This window comes from Cebus imitator, unplaced genomic scaffold, assembly GCF_001604975.1.
Source record: "Cebus imitator isolate Cc_AM_T3 unplaced genomic scaffold, Cebus_imitator-1.0 Scaffold918, whole genome shotgun sequence".
Classification (NCBI taxonomy): Eukaryota; Metazoa; Chordata; class Mammalia; order Primates; family Cebidae; genus Cebus; species Cebus imitator.
This window is the reverse complement of record NW_016108233.1, coordinates 316,667-335,037: the sequence shown is the minus strand read 5'-3', so window position 1 is coordinate 335,037 and position 18,371 is coordinate 316,667. Positions and strand designations below refer to the sequence as shown.

Here is an 18,371-nt window from a genome sequence, read left to right as displayed (position 1 = left end):
AAAAAAAAAAAAAAAAAAAAAAACAGGAGGATTCACCTGAGGTTGGGAGTTTGAGACCACTCTGACCCACATGGAGAAACCCATCTATACTAAAAATACAAAATTAGCCAGGTGTGGTGGCCCATGCCTGTAATCCCAGCTACTCGGGAGGCTGAGGCAGGAGAATCGCTTGAACCCAGGAGTCAGAGGTTGCAGTGAGCCAAGATCATGCCATTGCACTCCAGCCTGGGCAACAAGGGCGAAACTCTGTCTCAAAAAATAAATACATAAAAATAAAAATAAAATATAAAGGCAGGTAGAAGGGACATGCAAGTGGCTTCTAATATACTGTCAATATATATTTTTCCTAGATCTGGTGGTTTGTTTCTTATGTTTCAAACTTTATATATACATTTTTATACTTTTTGGCATATATGGCATGTGTCACAATAAAAATATTTAAACATTTTAAAAGATAGGTTGGTGCCAGCTTGTAAACATCATATCTATCAAGATAAGGACTTTATTCTGCAGGCAAGAAGAAAGCAAAATAGACTTTAAGAGCATCCTCAGCTCAGCATTTTAGGAAGATTGAGTCTGGCCGCACTGCAAGGTAGGCAGAAGTCAGGGGAAGCCACAGACAGAGGCCCCCTGAGTATAGACACTAATGAAGAAGGCCTTGTCCAGCCAGCCAGGTGTGGGGAGGGCTCAGGAAAGGAATCAGAGACCTGGGTGAGGTGGAAAAGACAAGCCTTGATGATTCACTGAAAGTAATAAGCAAGGGAAATTTAGGATCATACTAACATTTATGGATAAGGAAATTCCATTAACCCTTGCTGAACAGTAAAAATGGTTTGAAAAGGAATCTATCAATTTTCTGAAACTGCAATAATATCAGTGTTGTTATTGGCTGTAACATAGTCCAATCTCTCTTGTATTTTTCCTAATTGTATAGGAGTTTCTACAGTTTTAGTTGGCTTCTCTGTCACTTCTCAAGCCTGTTAGTTACATACTATATATGACTAATATCTGTGGCATCCTCATATTATCAAGCAATTATCACACTTTCTGTACACAAAGGCCTTTTTTTTTTTTCTGGGTCTTTAGCATGTCTCTGTGGGGTAAATTTTTTTTCTCTTAAATATATAATACAGACAGGGTCTCACTGTGTTACCCAGGCTGGTCTAAAAAAATTTCCCCAAATTATAATTTTTAATCTGCTCTGTCAACTAAAACATTTGAAGATGAACAGCCAAGTACTCTGTTTTCCTTTAAAAATGTAGTCATCAAGCTGGGTGCAGTGGCTCATGTATGTAATCCCGTGTAGAAAGCCAGAGTAGCCCACCCGCTCTGGAGGGATCAGCAGCAAGGCTGCTGCGAACTTTGGGTGAACTCGAGTGGCGAAACCGTAATAGGAGAATGTGTGTGTCTCGGAGAAGAGCAGAGAGGCCTAGAGAGAGATAACCAGCTCTCACTGACCTTGCTGCAAGACAGTTGTTAGCTGAAGTATGTTAACTGAAGTATGAGAATCACAACCACAGGCTGTTCTAAGAAACTGCACCCTCCCCCTGCTATGTGCTTTGTAAACATATAAAATAAAGTACCTGAGGCAGGTCGGGGCCAGAGAGACTGACGTCCTCACTTTCCTGGACTGCCTAGCCGAGCTTTCTATATGTCTGTCTCTGTGCTTTTCTTTATTCCCCACCGTTCCCTCTTAGGTCTTTGAACACTTGGGCAGCCCGGGATGCAGCTTGTACCAGAATCCAGCATTTTGGGAGAATGAGGCCAGAGGATCGTTTGAGCCTAGGAGTTTGAGAGTAGCCTGGGCAACCTGTCTCTACAAATAATAATAACTAGCCAGACATGGTGGAGTGCACCTGTGATCCCAGCTACTCAGGAGGCTGAGGCAGGAAGATTGCCTGAGCCCCGGAGGTTGAGGCTGTAGTGAGCCGTGATCATGCCATCGTGCTCTATCTAGCCCAGGGGACGGAGCAAGACCCTGTCTCAAAACAAAACAAAAATATGTGGTCATCAGTTTACATATGTTTCACCCAGTTTATAAGAATTTTGGCCTAATTGCGTTGCTTCTTCATGTTCCATTGAGATTTGTAATTCAGTCCCAACATCTACTTCTCTAGTCCCTAACAAACCTAAAATGCCCTCCTCAGTTTGTAATTTGAAATGTATGTCTTTAATTTTTGTTTCAACTAGTAGGAATGGCAGAATTTTAATCTTAATAATTCTGACTTCAGTTTTCTGCTTAAAAGTGTTGAATCTGACTCCTAGGACTTCCACATGCTCTATCTCCATGTCATTGATAGAAACAATTTTTGCCCATCCTCATAAACATCCTCTCATGAGGTCAGACATCAGAAGGATGAAAAACTCCACCAAAACAGAAGGACACAGTACTCAGGGCACTGCCAGTTCCTGTTTTAACAGTGCTCCTTGCAGAGGTTATTGCATATGGCTCCTCCCACCATCCCCCCTATCTCCCTTCTGGCAACAGACTCATGCCTCTGACCATAAGATTGAGAAACGCCCCAAGTGTGACCATGAGACCTCTTAGATTTCATACACTGAAGTTAGGAGAGAGATCCACCCTTCCCTTTCCTCAGGACTGCCAGAGCCCATGTCACTTGACATTTTCTGTGACTGAAAGAATGAAGCCTCCAAGACAAGTGGAGGTGAGAGGTGAGGAGTATTCTGAGAGACAGGAGTTCCAGGTGCTAGTCCCCAAAGTTTCTTGAGTAACCTGATCCCACCAGAACTTCCTCTGAGATGATGAGCTATTCTTCCATGTTTCCCATAAATTCATTCTTTTGTTGTTGCTTAAGATGGTTTGGATAAGGTTTTCTTTCCTATAACCAAAAGAATCCTAAATAATGCAGAAGTGAAAAGATCCCAGTCATGAAACTCCCAGAGGGCAGAGAGTTTTTATCAAAACTCAGGCCTCATAGGTGAAGAAAAAGCTTTGTTACTATTAGAAAATCCTGCCAGGGACCACAAATAACAGTAAGTGGGTGGGATGGACCTAGGGAGTCTTCAAGGTGAGGACAAAGTTTTTCATTATCAGTCTCCAAGAGCCAAAGATTCATTCACTTTCATACACCCAACTGTGTCTTCTCTCCTGTGAAAACCCAGGTTTTTAGACTCCTAATCCATATTTGAACAATGGTTAGTAAAAGGCCAACTCTCTTCAGTCTTACGTAGTAGTTAAACAACAGTGTGTGTGTGGCTATGAAGTCTCGAACAACAGGCTAGGCATGAACTTTCAGAAGTTAGCCTTGTCACCACTGCCAAGGTCAGCCTAGCCAACCCTACCCAGTTTCCTCTCTGTTTGATATTGGATTCACTTTGGTTACTGGTATTTGCACTGGTTAAACTTGGATTGGTTGCAATAGTGCACATCAAAGCCAACAAGGAAGACAGCTGAAGAAGCAGAGAATTCCTGAAGGAAGAATGACAAAGAAGATGAAAATGACTACAACACTTGATATTTATTTAAAAATTACATTTCAAACAGGTTTAACAAATGAGAATGTTGTTCAGGAGCCTAAAGTACGGCTTATGCTGGTGGTAGGAGATCAGGAAAAAAAATAGAAAGTAAAAAATAAAAAATTAAGTGCAGGTTACTCTATTGATCTCATTTCTTTATCCCAGTCCTTGCCCGACTACAATTTATTTTACAAATCCGCTTACTTCCAAGATGTGGTTCTAACAGAATTTATAAGAGAAATCGATTCTTTGCCTTCTATGAAGGCAGAATTCTAACGTAGAGTAAGAACAGCTGTGATGAGCAAATGAGAAGCCAATGTATCAAATACATGCCTAGAAACTAACAGTGCTCAAGGGAAACAGTTGAAATTGATAGATATGATGGTCCTAGATTCAGGACCTACCCCAACTTCTACTCTAAAAGCCCCAAGAACACTTACCAGATGAGAGAAATAGTGTGGCACTGCATAAAAGGATGAAAGACAGGCAGAGAAGGGTGATTTTCACTTTCTTTTGCAACTTATTTACTTTCAAAGTATGCAGAGTGCAGCAGTAATGCAAGGCACACACAGATAACTGTTACTCAAAAAAAAAGGAAAAAAGGTGATGACTCATCACCTAGCTTAGTCTACTGCCTAAGGGTAATTCCCAGAACCTTAAGTTGTCATTTTAGCTCCTCCTACTTTAGTTTCTTTCCCCCCCACCCCCCACTGGATCCTCCTTTTCCTTAGCTGTCCCTGAGCAGTTTCCAAGACACTATGTCTAATGAAATGCCACCGTGCCCAGAACCAGGACTATTGATGGAACCCCCTTCCTCCTATTCCTTACTGATAAGGATAAAGGTGATTGCACAGATAAGGTGCATTTCCAGGTATCATGAAAGAAACAGGGAAGGCCAGGAGTATGAAGCTCAGGAAGGAGAGAGGAAGGGCGCTAATCATGAAAACTTGACCAAATATGAAGTAGTCTAAATTAGGGAAGAAGAGAGAAGAAAGGCTAACAGCTCTACACCTCCCTCCTGAGTCTGAGTGCCCAGAGAGCTAAAAGATGCAGTTTAAGAGCTTTAAGGCAGGAACGAAGGGCAGCTCAGGGGAAGCTTAGGAGTAGAGGCAGAAGAATTCTGCGAAAATAACTAGAATAATGAGTCTACCTGAGCTGGTATCCCTAGAGGGCCCCTGGATACGATATGCTTTGAAATGAGCCACTACTACTAGTAGGAATGTTTCCTTCAGGTATACTAGGGCAGAAAAAGACACTGACAATTTCTGGAATGGACTGGATTGGAGCTGGACCCTCACTTGATTTAGATAGAAGAATCCAACATGTGACCTCACCACTGCAGATTACAAAGAGAGCACTGAGCAGAGTAGGGAACTGCCTGAGATGTCTGTCTTCACTCAGGTCAAGAGGTTGAAGGCCAACCACAGAATGGCAGAACCAGTGAGAGTGCAGGTGAGGGTTAGAATGTCATAGAGTCTAATTATTCCAGGCTTCACACAAACAAGCACTGGGTAAAAAAAATAAAAGGGGTCAAATGACTTAGATTTTCTCAGTCCCTTTGGGATTTCTTCCATTCTTAAACACTCACTAACGCCAGTCTCCTTGTCTTGACTCCTACTTAGTTTCCAGGACTTTCCCTCCTTCTCATACCCCAACCAAATCCTTTTGGGGTCACAGACTGACCCTGTGTCCCTCACCAGTAAGAACTGAGATCTTTCTCTTTGATCTTCTTATTTGAATCACTTACTTGAACACAATCATACACATCCTTGTATTGCTACTAAGCTTTTCCTGGGCATATATCTTGTCTCTCCATCTAGATTAAAAGTCCCTAGAGGACAATCAGCCTGAATTCTTAATTTCCCACCACATTTGTCACAGTGCTTTACATGTAGCAGGATCAAAATGAGTATCTGTTAACAGCAAGGAAAAATAATAAGCCACACCACATGTCAAATACATTCCTTGGTGATGTCAAGAGAAGTAAAAATTTTTTCTGATGTTCTGTAGACTCAACATTCCCCCTCCTGAATTCTCCCCTGGAATCACAGCCTTTTTTTTCACTTCTACTGCTTATGTTCCCAGGTTACTTTCCATTTTTTCTCTTAACCTTCTTTCTGTTTCTGCCTGCCAGAAATGTTCTTCAGCTTTCATCGTTTGCTTACACTCTGTGTTCAACAGTACCTTTTTACACCGAGGCCCATCCTAGCCTTCTCCTCAACAGTAGAACCCTGTGATTCCTGCCTCTCTCCCTATTGGCAGGAAATTTAGTGACATGGTTAAGTATGCGAACTCTGTCCCCCAATTGTGAGATCCTACCTTGCTCCCCATGTCTTAAAAATGTCACCCCCATACCCTTCAATACAGCATGGCTCTGTTCCTCTTGGCACATGCATGCCCTTAAAACTATAGCTTGTGCCCTTAGTTCTAATTTCTAATACTGACTAGGCAGGAATACTGTGTTCCTGTACTAGAATGAAGGACACTTGAGAGAGAACACAGAATAATCTGGGAAATATCTGGGAAGATGTAAGTGGAAGCCAGTTATGTGTTAAAGAGCAATGGGATATACTACATCCTTTGCACTCTACCAGAATGATGTTAAGATATATAATGCCGATGAAGGAATTACCAAATAAGTGGGCAAATGAACATAAGCTGAAAAACCAGACTGTTGCTAAAAATCTCTGTTGATGTTTACTAAATGTAAGCTCTAGGAAATTGGGATGATTTTTGTGTATTTTTTTTTTCTTTGAGATGGAGTCTCGCTTTGTCACCAGGACGAATAGGTATGTGGGCACCTCCTTTCTGGGGCTCATTCCAGAGACAGAAACAAGCCTACAGTTAAAGTGCCTGTCTCTCAGAGTTATTGGCTAGCATTTGCTAAGCCCCTGGAGGTGACAGATAGCAAAGCAACGGTTTGAAAAGTGTGTACTTTGAGAGTGCAGGCATTTGCCCCAGCTATCCTTCCTGGCTCAGTGCTGAGCAAATGATGATAAATTCCAGCTCACAGCTTCTGCTTGAGGAGAGAAAGGATTGGACTACCTATCTAACATCCCAACTTTTCCAGCTGCTACATGAGGGACTGGCTCCTGTCTTGCCCGTTTTAGGATACTAATGGGACTTGGCATACTCTAGCCCTCTGGGGGCCACTAAGAACAAAGATGATGGTCTAGATGACCATGAAGATTTGAGGGGGACCCAGGCAGGATCTCTGGCTGGACTAACTGGTAAGTCTCTTTTATATTAGGCCAGTCTGTGAAGACTGAGAGAGGTGGTTGTTTAATGTGAAGAAACCAATACAGGATCAAGAAAAGTGAAGAAATATAAAAATGTGCTCTAAATAAAAGAAAAAGACAACTCTCCAGAGATTGACTGTAATGAAATGGAGATAAATGATTTACCACATATGAGAATTCAAAATAATGGTCATGAAGATGCTCACTGGACTGGGTGCGGTGGCTCAGGCCTGTAATCAATCCTAGCATTTTGGGAGGCTGAGGTGGGCCTAGGTCAGGAGTTCAAGATCAGCCTGATCAACATGGTGAAACCCCATCTCTGCTAAAAATACCAAAAAAATTAGCTGTGCATGGTGGCACACACCCATAATCTCAGCTACTCGGGAGGCTGAGGCACGAGAATCGCTTGAACCTGGGAGGCAGAGCTTGCAGTGAGCTGAGATCTGGCCACTGCATTCCAGCCTGGGCAACAGAGTGAGACTCTGTCTCAAAAAAAAAAAAAAAAAAAAAAAAAAAGATGCTCACTGGGGTCAAAAGATAAATTCATGAACAAAATGAGAATTTCAACAAAGAGTTTAAAAAATTACATAGTAACAAACAGAAATCACAGTGTTAAGTATACAATAACTGAAGTAAAAATTCAATAGCGGGGTTCAACAGCAGACTAGACCAAGCAGAAGAAAAGGATCAGTGAACTTGAAGACAGGTCATTAAAAATCATACAATCAGAGGAGAAAAAAGAAAAATTGAAAAAGAGTCAACATAGCTTAAGGGACTTATGGGACACTGTCAAGCTGACCAACTGACAATACAATAGTAATAGATTTCAATACCCCACTTTGAATAATGGATAGAACATGTGGCATGTGGACAGAAAAATCAATAACCAGCTAACTTGAAAAGCACTATAGACCAAATAGACCTATGAAACATATTTAGAACTTTTCACTCAATAGCAGGAGAACATTTCAGAAGCACACATGGAACATTTTCCAGGATAGATCATATGTGAAGTAACAAAACAAGTCTCAACAAATTCAAAAAGACAAATCATACCACATGTCTTTTCCAAACAGAATGGAATGAAACTAGGAATTAACAGCAAGAACATGGTAAAATTCACAAACATATAGAAACTAAATAACATAATCTTAAACAACCACTGGTTCAGTAGGAGATCAAAACAAAAATCTTCAGACAAATAAAAAAGAAAATACAACTTATCAAAACTTATCAGATATAGCAAAAGCAATCCTAATAGGGAAGTTTATAGTGACAAATGCCTTCATTAAAAAAGAAATCTCTCAAATAAATAACTCAGATTTCAAAAGACTGGAAAGAACAACTAACTAAATCCAAAGTTAGCAGAAGAAAGAAAATAATAAAGTTCAGTACAGAAATAAATCAGAGACTAGAAAAAATAGAAAAATAATAAAGAGTTTTTTTAAACATAAACAAAAAATCCTTAGCTAGATAACTAAAGGAAAAAAGAGAGATTCATAAATAAAATAAAAAATGAAAGAGGGCATTACAACAGATACCTCAGAAACAGAAAAGATCAATTATTATGAACAATTATATGGTCAACAAATTAAATAACCTAGAAGGAATGGATGAATTCCTAGAATAAACAGCTTACCAAGCCTGAATCAAGACTAGAAAGCCTAAACATTTTGATAACAAATAAGGAGACTGAAGTAATAATAATTTTTAAAAACCTCCTGTCATAGTCTGTTTTGTGTTGCTTTAACAAAATACTTGAGGGCAAGCAATTTATTTTAAGATGGTAAAAGAGGTTTATTTAGCTCAGTTTGGTAGGCTGCGAAGTCCATAAGAAAGCATCCCATCTGGCAAGGGCCTTGTGCTGCTTCAACTCATGGTGGAAAGAAGAACAAAGGGGAAATGGGTGTACAAAGAGACAAAACACAAAAGGCAGCCTCACTTTATAATAACCTATTCTCATGATAACTAACTCAGTCCCAAGGGAATGAGATCTCACTCCAGTGAGACTGCATTAATCCCTTCATGATCCAAATACCTTTTAAAAGTCCCACCTATTAGCACCATTACATTGGCAATTAAATTTGAGTGTGAGTTTTGGTGGGGACAAACCACATACAAACCATAGTACCTCCCAAAAAAGAGAAGCCCAAGACCAGATGGTTTCAGAGCTGAATTCTACCATATATTAAAAATAATAATAATACCAATCCTTCTTAAACCTTTCCAAAAAAAAAAAAAAAGAGAAGTAGAGGTAATATCACTCTGATATCAAAGCTAGACAATGACTCCACAGGAAAACTAGACTACAGGCCAATATCTCTGGGTGAACATAGATGCAAAAATCCTCAATAATATAATAGCAAACTGAATTTAACAACACATCAAAAGCATTATACACTGTGACGAAGTGGAATTTATCCCTGGGATACAAGGGTGGTTTAAAATACCCAAATCTATCAATGTGATATATCACATTAACAGAGTGAAAGATAAAAATCGCATAATCATAGACGCAGAAAAAGCATTTGACAAAGTTCAACATCCACTGATGATAAAAACTCTCAACAAAATAGGTACAGAAGAAAATTACCTCAACACAATGAAGGCCATTTATGAATATTCCACAACATCATAATCAATAGGGAAAAACTGAAAGCTTTTCCTCCAAGATCTGGTGCAATACATAGATTACCATTATCTCCATTTCCTTTTTTTTTTTTTTTTTTGAGACGGAGTTTTGCTCGTTACCCAGGCTGGAGTGCAATGGCATGATCTTGGCTCACCACAACCTCCACCTCCTGGGTTCAAGCAATTCTTCTGCCTCAACCTCCTGAGTAGCTGGGACTACAGACGTGTGCCACCACATCCAGCTAATTTTTGTATTTTTAGTAGAGACAGGGTTTCACCATGTTGACCAGGATAGTCTTGATCTCTTGACCTCGTGCTCCACCCACCTTGGCCTCCCAAAGTGCTGGGATTATAGGCGTGAGCCACCATGCCCAGCCTACCATTATCTCCATTTCTATTCAACATAGCACTGGAAGTACTAGCAAAAGCAATTAGACAAGAAAAAGAAATAAAAGGCATCTGAATTGAAAAAGAAGTAAAACTGTTTGCAGGTGGTATAATTCCATACGTAGAAAATTCTAAAAACTCCACCCAAAAAGCTATTAAAATTAATAAATAAATTCAATAAAGTTGTAGGATATAAAACAAACATACAAAAGTCAGTTGTGTTTCTTTACTCCAGCAACAATCTGTCTAAAAAGAAATTTTTAAAAATATCAACTATGATTGGTACACAAATTTAAATACTTAGGAATAAATTTAACCAAGGATGTAAAAGATTTATAAACTGAAAACTGTAAAACACTGATAAAAGAAACTGAAGACGAAAATTAAATGAAAAGATTTATAGATAGAAATAATATTGTTAACATGTCTATAATACTCAAAGCAATATTCAGATTCAACACAATATCAAAATTTCAATATTTTCCACAGAAATAAAAATATTCTAAGATTTGTATAAAACCACAAAAGACCTTAAATAGCCAAAGCAATCTTGAGAAAGAAGAACAAAGTTGGAGGCATCATACTACCTGACTTCAAAATATACTATACAAAGCTATAGCAATCAAAACAGCATGGCACTGACATGAACAGACACATAGACTGATGGAACAAAATAGAGAGCCCAGAAATAAATCCTCACATTTACAGTCAACTGACATTTGACACGGGTCACAAGAATACACAGCCGGGAAAAGATGGCCTCTTCAATAAATGGTGCTGGGAAAACTGGGAACCCACATTTAAAATAATAAAACTAAACCCTTTTCTTACACCTTATATAAAATTTAACTCGAAATAGGTTAAAGACTTAAACAGAAGACCTGAAATTGTAAAACTCCTAGAAGAAAACACAAGGGAAAACCTCCCTGACACTGGCCTTCGTAATGATTTCCTGGAAAGGACACCAAAAGCTCAAGAAACAAAAGCAAAAGTAAACAAGTGAGACTACATCAAACGAAAAATCTGCACAGAAAAGAAAACAATGGGCAAAATGAAAAGGCAACGATTGGCTGGGAGAAAATATTTGTAAACCATATATCTGATAAGGAGTTAATATCCAAAATATATAAGGTACTCATACAACTCAAAAGCAAGAAACCAAATCTGATTAAAAAAAAAATAGGTAAAGAAACTGAAGAGATATTTTCCCAAAGAAGACATAAAAATGGCCAAAAAATGCTCAACATCTCTAATCATTACAGAAATGCAAATCAAATCCACAATGAGACATCGCCTCACACCTGCAAGAATAACCATTTAAAAAATATAAAAAATAACAAGTGTTGGCAATGTAGAGAAAAGGGAACTTCTTTTTTTTTAAATCCACTTGATATTTTATATTGTGGGTGGGAATGCAAATTAGTACTGCCTTTACGGAAAACAGTAGTATGACCGTACTTCAGAAAATTACAAATAGAACCACCCTATGATCCAGCAGTCCCTTTTCTGGGTATATATTACGGAAGTAAAATATCTTGCACCTGCAAATCACTAAGCTAAACGGAACAGTCAAGCTGGAAACTGCTCAGGGCAGACCTGCCTCCCATTCTACTCAGTCTTCCCTCTGCTCACTGAGACAGATGCAAACTCTGATTGCCTTCTTTGGAAAGGTTTATCAGAAACTCAGAAGAATGCAACCATTTGTCTCTCACCTACCTGTAACCTGGCAGCCCCCTCCCTGCTTCGTCCTGCCTTTCTGGATAGAACCAATGTACTTCTTACATATATTGATTGATGTTCTCCTGTCTCTCCAAAATGTATAAAACTAAGCTGTGCCCCATCCACCTTGGGCATTTGTAGTCAGAACTTCCTGAGCCTGTGTGACGAGGTGCGTCCTCAACCTTGGCAAAATAAACTTTCTAAATTAACTGAGACCTGTCTCAAATTTTGGGGGTTCACATCCCCAAAGGAAATAAAATCAAGATCTTGAAGTGATAACTGCATGCCCATATTCATTGAAACATTATTCACAATAGCCCAGATATGGAATCAACCTAAGTGTCTGTCCACCAACAAATGGATAAAGTGTATGTGGTATCTATACACAATAGAATATTATTCATCCTTAAAAAACAAGATCCTATTTGCAACATGGATAAACCCGAATGTCATTAAGCTAAGTCAAACAAGCCAGACACACAAAGAAAAATACTGGTTATCTCATATGTGGATTCTAAAAGAGTCAAATACATAGAAGCAGAGTAGAACAGTGGTTACCAGGGGTGGGGACGTGTGGAAATGTTTGAGATGTTGGTCAAAGTGTACAAAGTTGCAGTTCTGTAGGATGAATAAGTCTAGGGACGTCATGCAGAGCATAACTATAGTTAATACTGCCTTGAGCACTGGAAACCGCTGCGAGTACACTTCAGGTGCTCTTACCACTTACACAAAATACTAACTGTGAAGAGATGTATTATGTTAATTAGCTTGACTGTAGAAATCATTTAACTGTGTACATGTATCAAAACATCATGTTGTGCCCCTTAAATACATAGTTTTTATTAAAAAAAAAAAAAAACAACAAAAACCTGGCATTAAAAGGCCAGCTAATTCTGCCTTAAATCTCTCCTTCCGTTCCACATTGTCCATCCATAAGAAAGACGCCCGATACTCCGTGTAAAGCACACGCGCCTGCTAGAGATAGCCCTGTCCCCATCCTCTGCTCGCAAACCCTCTGAAGCACAGGTCTTTAGCCTGTGCTACAGAAAATGTCTACATTTCCTGCAAAACCTAGTTTAACGCAGCGTAGACACCCAGCGTTTCCGAGCCCGGTCCCGGGCCTGCTTCGGATGCTTTGGCCCAGAGAGGTTCAGCTCCCAGGTCCCCGGGAAGAAATGGGGCCCCGCTGCAGGGCTGCTCCTCGCAGTCTTTAGCCGCGGAGAGCGCAGCGCCACTTCCTTCCAGTGGCTGCGTCCTTCGGTTTCGAGCACTTTTGTGAAGCAGGAACGGACGCGAGCGGAACGGAACAGAACAGAATGGCTGTGGTAAATCCCGCTCGAAGGATTTCGTGATCCTCTCGGGGACTCCCCCACCCGCACTCCGCGCGCAGAGGCTGAGCTGCTCGGACGCAGAGAGGGGGACCCAGGGAGAGGCCAGGGAGGGCTCGGGAAGCCGCGCCGCAGCGGCGCCCGCCCGCCCACACGGCCGCCCCTGGGTCCTCCGAGAACGCCGGAGGCGGAGCGAGCGTCCGCCCTTCCCAAGTCACCTTGGAAAGAAGTATTTGCTTTCGCTTCCGCAAAGTAGGCTCCGCGCTTTCGGTACCAGGGGCTCCCGTGGAGTCCGCAGCTGAACCCGGTCCGCCTTCGCACGCGTCCGGGCCAGAGGCGGCCCCGACACTCAGGGCGCGCGCCCGGGTAACCCGTGCTGTGAAGACCGGAGCGAACACGCCCGAGGTTCCCGTGTAGGCCGTGTAACGAATGACCGGAAGTGGCAGCCGGGTGCTCCAGTGGCGCAATCGGTTAGCGCGCGGTACTTATATGGCAGTATGTGCGCGAGTGATGCCGAGGTTGTGAGTTCGAGCCTCACCTGGAGCATTGTTTTCCAACCCAAGAAAGCACCACTTGAAGTGACTTTCCCCCTGTAATCCTACTACACCGTCTTTAACGTGTTTGGAGTTGCGTACAGACTGTATTGTTATTGGTTTCCTTAGCCCTTTTAGAATCAAGCAACGCCAAACACCAAGGAAATCCCTTGCGCTGCAGACTTAGGTGGACCCTTCTGTCTCCACTTTGCATGCCGACCTCAAGTAAAGAACATCGTCTCGTCTCTTTTCCTTTCTTTTCTCTTTTCTTTTTTCTTTTCTTTCTTTCTTTCCTTTCTTTCTCTCCCTCCCTCCCTCCCTCCTTCCTTCCTTCCTTCCTTCCTTCCTTCCTTCCTTCCCTCCTTCCCTCCTTCCCAGTAGACAGTAGAACAGCTCCTGGGAGAATTTACAACGAACTTCCTGAGGGTCTGGGAAGCTGAGGGCTGGAGCAGGGTTCGGAGAGTGAACAGGAAGGGCTTCTCCCCTCAGTCACTGTAGCCTCAAGGTATGACCAAGGTGGGGGGTCATTGTTTAGTCAAAAACGAAGCAGGTAGGAAGAGCAGCAGGTGGAAGGTTGGGGAGGTGGGGACAAACAGGAAATAAATGGTCGTTGTTACCTGTTTGAATCCAGAGAAAAATACCTGGCCCTCTAAGGGGGAAGAAGCCCCTCAGTGGGCTGGAGAGAGGAAGCCCTGGGATAGCCCCAGCACCAGGGGATCTGGCCGGGGCGGAGGAGAGGCCGAGGCCGGCGCTGGTGGAGGAAGCCGGCAGAGGCCTCCGGGAGCCCCTGGGTTACACTGGCTACTGTGGCTTGTGCCACTCTGTGTGTTCCCAGAGTAGCTCCTATAGGCGTAGTTCCCGTAGAATGGCGGCCACTGGCCCTGGTTCTGATAGTACTGGTTCCACTGCTGGGCATACTGCTGATACTGGTCACATCTGGGCCGAGGGTAGGTCTGTGCAGTGGAGGTGGTGGTGGGGGTAAGGGGACCGGGTTGTAACCGCCGTAGCTCCCAAGCTGTAGGCAGGTGGTGGTGGAGGTGGAGGTGGTGGGGCTGTGGAGCCCTGGCTGTAACCTCCCTGGTTGTAGGGTGGCTGTAGCTCAGCTGTGGAGGGCTGTGGCTGCTGACGGTAGGGATGCTGGTATTGGGCTGGTATTGGTGCTTGAGCCAGGGATGCTGCTGTTCTTATGGTAGGTACAAGCCCCTGGGGGTTTCGAGCAGGGCTGTAGCTGGGTGGTGGCGGTGGCTGCTGGGGTGGTGGCTGAGGTGGCGAAGGCTGCTGTGGTGGCGGCTGTTGCTGGGGAGCCTGGTTATAGCCGCCTCTGTTGTTGGAGTTGTTACCCCGGTTGTTGCTACCCCAGCGGTTCTGGCTGTTGCCACCATCTCCGCGGCTCTAGAAACCTCCTCGGTAGTTGCCTCCTCCACCGCTGCCTCGCCCTCAGTTCTGGAAGCTGCCACGGCTGCCTTCAGGTGGTCCTCAGTCGTGCTGGAAGCCACCGCCACCTCGGTTGGTTGTCGAAGCGCTTTTCAGGCAGTGGCCCAGCCTTGCGGCCTTCCTCGTTGTCCGGCGTCACTAGCTTGTCTGCTTCCTCCCGATGCAGCTCAGTGAACAGAACCTCATCCCGGAAGTCCCCAACATCTGGCAATGTGAAGCTGGCTTTCATTTCTAAGACCGCATGATCTGGGAGATGCTTCCCTTCCTCGTTGGTTCGCTTTATGGTTCGGCCTTTTAGGTCCGGTCAGTAGGACAAATTACAATAGCTTTGTGCTGGAAGCCTTCAAATGGTCTCATTTTTCGTCTCTGGGCTGACCCATAAACGTTTGTCTTATCTAGGATATAGTTGCGTCTCTTGCGGGCAGCAATCTGAATGATCCGATTGAGGCACTAGGTGGCCTGCTGGGTTAGAACGTCCCAGCTGCAAGCAGAGTTCCGCTGGCGGCCCGTCACCCGCATCTTATCCATGATGGCATTGGTACCCAGGATGTTGTACTTCTTGGAAGGGTTGGCGGCTGCATGTTTGATGGCCAGTGTGGTCTTGCCACCAGCAGGCAGGCCCACTATCATCAGAATCTCACATTCTGCCTTGCTCTTTGGTCCAACTGTGCCCTCGATCTGCTCACTAAAGCGCAGGTGCTGGCTAAAGGTAAGCCACAGGAGGACAGAACAGTAGGGCTCTGCCCTCTGTGTGAAGTTGAACTCTACTGCGCAACTCTTCACCAGGACATGAGGATAGAGGGCCGGACCTCGCCCGAAGGCTTCCTTCTGGATTCGGAAGGCAATGCCCATTCACTTTTCCGTTCTTGGTAAAGGAAAGTTCCACGTCATTTCCACATTAAAAGTCCAAAAAGCAGCCAATCACATAGTTCTCTGCAAACTTGTCTCTGCAGTTTTCAAACTGGCTACTGGCGGACTTCTTCCCAGTGTCGCCATAGCTGTAGGAGAAAGACGCTTCCCCTAGCTGGGTGCTGCAGGAATCCAGGGACCAGCTGATATGGACCATGGTAGTGTCAGGCTCTGTAGATGGAAGGTGCTTCCTGGAGATTTCCTCATTGATCTTCATCTCAGAGCAACACAGCTCCATCTGACCCCTTAGCTGGCTCGGGCTCCTGACCACAGGTATGCAAAGCCCTCAATTGTGAACGGATAGTCACTACTCTGATCTCGGGCCACCTTGAAGTGAAGATCACAGTTATATGTGTCAATAGTAACAAGGGTATCATAAAGTCATCTTCATCCTCTCATGAGGAGGCTAAGGAGAGCGGCCACTCCTATCCTCTTGGTGCTCAAGTACCCCCGCCCCTGATTTTCTTCATAAGACCTCTTTCAACTCTGGAATCTATACTCTAGACGGAGTCTTGCTGTGTTGCCTAGGCTGGTCTTGAACTCATGGCCTCCAGTGTTCTTCCTGCCTCAGCCTCCCAATGTACTGGGACCCAGGTGTGAAACACCACACCCTGTCTGAGGTTATCCTCTGCCATTCTTTTCCTCCCTCAGTTTGTCACCACCATACAGTCCTTCTTTCTGTTTTTCTGACACCCCAAGCTCATTCCTGCTTCAGGCCTTTTACTTTTGGTATACCCTGTGCTTTCAAGTCTTAATCCTATCACAAAGGTGATGCTAACATATCAGAACTTTGTAATCATTTGAGTCATAGCTCAACTGTCACCTCTTTAGAGAGACCTTTACTGACTACTTCTTATTTTGTTAACAGTTTCATTGAGGTGTAATTTACATACCATAAAATTCACTAATTTTAACTGTACAATTTTCTTACAGAGTTGTGCAATTATCATTATGAATCAGTTTTAAACCACATCTTCCCAAAGGAGAGATTTCCAATCTTTCCCTCATGCCCATTTACAGTCAATTTTACCTAGCTCCAGGCAATCTCTAATCTACTTTCTGTCTCTATAGATTTCCATTTTCTGGATATTTTGTTTAAATGAAATAAGTAATATGTGGTCTTCTGCATCTGGACTCTTTCACTTAACATAGTGTTTTTGAAATTCATCAATATTGTAGCAGGTATCAGTAATTTGTTACTTATTATTGCTAAGTAGTATTTCATTGTATGGATATTCTCCTTTTACCTCTCTGTTCACCAGTTGATGGACATTTGGGTGGTATCCCTATTTTAGCTAATATGAACAATACTGCTCTGAACATTTACATACAAATTTTGTGTGACGTGTTTTCATTTCTCTTGGATACCTGGGAATAGAATTGCAGAGTCATATGATAAATTTATGACTATCTTAAAGGAGCTGCTTTCCAAATAGGCTGCTCCATTTTACATTTCCACAAGCACTGATGAGGGTTCCAGATTTTCCGAATTCTCACCAACCTTGTTATTGTCTGTCCTGCATTTTTTTAAAGTAGCCATGCTGGTGGGTACAAAGTGGTACTCACTGTGGCCGTCAGCTGCATTGCCTGAATGACTAATGATGCTGAGATTTTTTTTTCATGTGCTTAATAGCCATTCATATGTCCTCTTTGGTGAGCTATTAGAATCTTTTATAGAATAAAAATAATAATGTAAAAAATTTAGTAATAAAGTTAAAGAACATTATTTTTTAAATATTTATTTTTTTTGTAAATAATTAGGGCACATGTATTATTACATTGAAATTTTCCTAAGAATGCGGTTTGAGTTTGTTTAACACAAACAAGAATAGTGCAGAATTATACTATTCTTCATATACAGAAATGGAAGTAGGACCTTTTGTTTCTTTTCTTTCCTGTCATCATTATCTTGATTAATAAAGGTGAAAGAGTCTGCATTTATGCCTTTTCTTATGGTCGTTTTCTGCCACAAGTTCAAGATACGTTTTAAGCCATGGGTCACACCTATCTTTGCCCTCACTTATGAAGACTGATCATGGTGTCATTAGAAGCAATGTCATATTATTGTAGAACAACTGTCCTTTCTGCAAGGAAATTATTGTCCCAAGAGATTGAAAATTAAACTATTTAAATGCAGGTTCATTTATTATTATGATAGTGCTCTGACTGAATAAAGTTTTCTGGGAATGTTTAATGACACTGAGATACTGGCCTAGAGTCAGTACTTTCCTTCTGATACTGACGTTCTTGTGTTCAGAGAGCACAGTACCCAGAAACCCCAGGTCTACCCCAGCTGTGTCAAAAGAAGTGGTATACAGTGGAAGCAGAACACCTTAACATCGCAAGGCCTGCCCAGCTCTGAGGGTTCAAGTACATGTCAACACTTCACTTGCTCATGTCTCAACTCATGCAACATTCCCCAGCTCACCTCGTACTTACCTGTCTACATATACTTTCATTATGGCTTTTGATTTAAGTATTTATTGCAGCTAGGCTTGATTTCCTTATCCATCATCTAACCTGAGTCAGCCTTAATGACTAAATAATTAATTCAATATCATGATAGATCAGTCACTCTGCCAGACAATTTAGATTTTCTTTTTTGAGATGGAGCTCAGATAAAGAAAAGCTTTTAGGACAGGTTTTTGTATTCTAGGAACACAGGTGGAGAACAGTCTTTACCCTTGTATTTTCTCTCAAAGTCTTATTCATTC

General features: G+C 42.3%; 2 long non-coding RNA genes, 1 other non-coding gene and 1 pseudogene across 5 annotated transcripts in view; 2 read left to right on the top strand and 2 right to left on the bottom strand.

The window, feature by feature from the left end:
• The window catches only part of LOC108298214, a 15,421-nt gene extending 13,850 nt beyond the window's left edge, over positions 1 to 1,571 (top strand). The window contains exon 3 of the long non-coding RNA XR_001822495.2: positions 1,395 to 1,571. This is a non-coding gene — a long non-coding RNA (uncharacterized LOC108298214). The remainder of the gene's footprint in view (positions 1 to 1,394) is intronic.
• Positions 1 to 13,224, bottom strand: part of LOC108298213 — a 26,852-nt gene extending 13,628 nt beyond the window's left edge. The window contains exons 1-2 of one of the 2 annotated variants that reach the window (XR_001822493.2): positions 13,056 to 13,224; positions 3,189 to 3,430 (exon numbers count right to left, since the gene is read on the bottom strand). This is a non-coding gene — a long non-coding RNA (uncharacterized LOC108298213). Of the gene's footprint in view, positions 1 to 3,188; positions 3,431 to 4,775; positions 7,011 to 13,055 lie in introns of those variants that run through there. The other variant, XR_001822491.2, reaches the window with a different exon arrangement.
• A 9-nt stretch (positions 13,225 to 13,233) lies between these two features.
• Positions 13,234 to 13,327, top strand: TRNAI-UAU. Its single transcript has 2 exons — positions 13,234 to 13,271; positions 13,292 to 13,327. It is a non-coding gene; the product is annotated as a tRNA-Ile (tRNA).
• A 655-nt stretch (positions 13,328 to 13,982) lies between these two features.
• LOC108298205 lies at positions 13,983 to 18,116 on the bottom strand (annotated as a pseudogene). Its single transcript, XR_001822484.2, has 2 exons — positions 18,097 to 18,116; positions 13,983 to 16,150 (listed from the first exon to the last, which is right to left on the bottom strand). The product of XR_001822484.2 is annotated as a heterogeneous nuclear ribonucleoprotein U-like protein 1 (transcript).
• Positions 18,117 to 18,371: the final 255 nt, after the last annotated feature.